The following is a 3,602-nucleotide window of genomic DNA, read 5'->3' on the forward strand; positions in this document are numbered from 1 at the left end:
TTTAATTTCTTTAATTGTAACTCAACTGCAAGGATCATTTCTTTGATCGCATCTTGACTGCTGGTCAACTAATTTCATCGCAGTTGTTTGAATTCAGGATGCCTATAGTATCTCTATTGTCATTGAATAATGTTTATTGATTTAACACCAACCTTTGTGACAGCCATTTTATCAGCCCTGCGTGCTTTTACTAAAACAAGAAAGTAAACCAGAAAGGTAGAGCACAATATTATCAAGACAAGAAGGCCATCAGGATCCACGTCGTCAAATGCCCGAAAGAACAGTAGAAAGTCAATGGTATTTGGTGCAACAAGAATGTCTCCCCCAAATGCAGTCAAGTGATTACAGAGACATTTCAGAGATGAATGGCTTGATTTTCGGCTAACCTAAAAAATTAATTCATTCATTAATGGCTGTCAATTAGCTGGTCTTATTGTAAATTAATTTTATTCCTGGGGAAAAACAACTGTTGGTTCGAAGTGCTCTTGATTCGGCTTGTGTGGCCTGTATACCCGGCTTCCAAGGGAATTTCTGAAACCGATTGCGAGCTGTGGTAAAATTTGCTCACAACACAATGACACCCGATGCATTTTAACTCTGGAGGACATCCACTGGTTAATATTGCTGTCTTGAAAAGGATTAGATTGACATACTGAGTATATGAAGTGACTATTCACTAAAGCTATTTGTTTTATCAAAACATACTAAAAGCTTAAAACATAGTTAGTAGAGGGGACTGGTTAGGAAACGCGGCAAACTTCAAAGGGCCGGCCTATTGTCTGTCATCTGAGCCTCGCTTGAACGTCACGTGACCAATGACCCTGCACAGAACCAAAACAACATAGAGGACATGAACGACTTATTTTTCTTCGGCGACGATTTTGATGCCATATTGGAAACTTTGGAAAACGAAGAAGAATTACAAGAGCACTTTGTCGAAGCAGCTGACTCTGTACGTCTTTTATAAGCCTTTAAAACGTTATTTTCGCCCAAAAATGTTGTAGTTATTGATGCCCTTAGCAATGGCATCGGTCGTAGTACAACAACATATTTTTTTTACTGAAAGTCTTTCGATTTTTAGGTTCATTACGAGGAGGGAATTGTTTGCGAGTTGTGCCAAAAGAAATGCAAGACTAAGGCTGGATTAAAAAGACAAGACAATAAAGCATAAGGAGGAACAAGCGCGGGGAAATCAACCGACTCAAGAAGCCAAATTTACTGCTGAAGACTTCGAAGCGTTATCAATGAAAGCACGAGATAAAATATTGAAAGAAAATCTACCCTCAAAGCGTAAAAGAAGAGCTACGAAGATATACGATTGCCTGGGATGAAGAAAATATGAACTTCTCAGAAGTAGAATCCATGTATATGCGTTTGGTTAAAACTGGAAATGCAGAACAATTCTACTCGAAGTACTATTCAAGAATAGGCCTCAATTCAACAAAGATTTTTGTGGGGTTGTCAAGTAATGCGGCAACATTGCTTAGTACCAAAGTGGCTGATTGTTTGATAGCTCACAGCAAACAGAAAGATGAATCACCAAATCCCAATATCCCTACTAAACTGTGTAATAGAGAAATGGCAGGGTTACAATATATTGGAGGATATGTACTGCACAAGCTTTATAGCAAGGTGAACAATGTATATAATCCCACAGCACATACTGAACAAACAGCTTCAATACTGAAAGCTGTCAAAGCAGAAGATTTGCATGTTGCAGGGAGTCAAAAACTAATTTCATCTTTAAACTGAGGTGGACTTTGGGTTATTTCTAAACAAGCTCAAACAATTTTTAAGAGAATAGAACATAATTTTAGGATTCTGACCTCAGGAAGTCTCCAGCTGAAGATTGACAATGTTAAGATAGAATCCAAATCAGCTTGTGATGTTCAATTGGTCTAAGCATATAACACCATGTTGTTGGACTCAGACACAGTGGTAGATAACAGCATTGCAAAAGATGTTTAGGACAGCATTATTCATTTATATGTTACTGTGCGGCGTTTTTCACTGGCCAAAGATGTTATACAGAAACACAAAATTCAATGTAAACAAATGAAGACAAAAACACTACGAAAGGAAATTTGTAGAGCCAGCAAAGAACAAGAAAGGCAGATATAGTTAGAACTAAGAGCCTGCCACAATTTGTCAATAAGTAATTTATTACAAAAGATTAATTTGGTAGCTACAACCTGCAACATATTAAATATTACTCATTAATGATTATTTTATAGAAAAAATGAGTATAAAGGCTATATGGTTAAAGTATATAACATAGAGTAACTTATTTATTTTCAGCCACGGTCTTCTCGCCAATTCTTGTATTCTGCGTTTCGCGGCGCCGGTAGCTTCCAGATTCCAATTCCTTTACTTCTCCTACACGTTCCACAGCCAAATACTGAAAAATTTTCACCTGGCATTATGTCCACTGACTTGATTAATGTTTTTAGCTATATTTTGAAGGTAAGATGTCGCTCGATCACGGAGAAAATCAAAAAACTTAAACGCTACGTGACTGTCGAAACAAGCCCGCGGCGCCATTTTGGATTTATGTGTGCAGGGTCATTGTCACGTGACCTCGATAAAATCGAACAATAACCTATCCGACTGAAGTTTGCCGCGTTTCCTAACTATGCTTAAAAGCAATATTTAAGCAACTTCTGTTAAATAATCTGAAATGCAATTTCCTCTTCACTTATTTCATTCTGTCTTTGTATCTTTCTTACCTTGCATCCTTCATTTGTCCATTTTTGTTCCGCTTCGGACCAAAATGCACACCATATTGTCTCAACTTGCAAACTGTAGTTAACTGACTTATCAGAGTCATATTGAGGAACAAAAATCACATGCTCCACTTGAGGAGCAACTGTTGGTGGAGGATCCTTGAACTTAACACACTTCTCTTGGGTGGCTGTCGCTGGCAGAAAAGATCTTCTACCTCTAGACCATGAAAATTTTTTTCGAGATTCACTGTTCTCCAATAGGCCAACGATATATTCACCTTGATATTTGCCCTCTACGACGATACTAAGATAGCAATTCCCTTCCAATTCACAGTCGGTGTTAGTTGATCTTTTCTCTTTGGATAAATGAATCACCTCATCGTAGGAGATCTCTGTTGGCTGTTCGGCGAATTTTACGTAGACAGTTATGGAAGCTACTGTTTTGGTTGTAATGGTCAGTTTTATGGTAGTATCGACCTCAAGAACGGTTATCGTATGATACTGCATCCTGCCAGGATTTAAGAACTGATCTCATCGAGTGCTGTTTAAGGATCATAATTTGATATTGGAATATCAATTTCTGTATCCGAGGGTAAGTCAGTTGGGTTAAGAAATTTCTCAGTACCATCCTTTAGAACAAGGCTAATAACCTTTGGTCTGACTCTACTGCTGCTATTGTCCGTCGTATATGAATTGAAATTATAGCTTATCATCTGCAAGATAAAGGAAAGGATTTGAAAATAAAATGATGTAGTTGAAGATATCTCATTCGTGCAGAGTGATGAAACAATTTGACTCTCCCGCATCCTGGATTCGAACTGCTGCTGCCTGCTCCGATTTCTAGTTACGATGCACATCCACTATTGATTGGTTAATACT

General features: G+C 37.9%; 1 long non-coding RNA gene across 1 annotated transcript; it reads left to right on the plus strand.

The window, feature by feature from the left end:
- Window positions 1–736: 736 nt before the first annotated feature.
- LOC148729211 (uncharacterized) lies at window positions 737–2,224 on the plus strand. The gene is made up of 2 exons (XR_015988796.1): window positions 737–952; window positions 1,082–2,224. It is a non-coding gene; the product is annotated as an uncharacterized LOC148729211 (long non-coding RNA).
- The last annotated feature ends 1,378 nt before the right edge of the window (window positions 2,225–3,602 follow it).

This window comes from Stylophora pistillata, chromosome 6 (genome assembly GCF_964205215.1).
Source record: "Stylophora pistillata chromosome 6, jaStyPist1.2, whole genome shotgun sequence".
NCBI lineage: Eukaryota > Metazoa > Cnidaria > Anthozoa > Scleractinia > Pocilloporidae > Stylophora > Stylophora pistillata.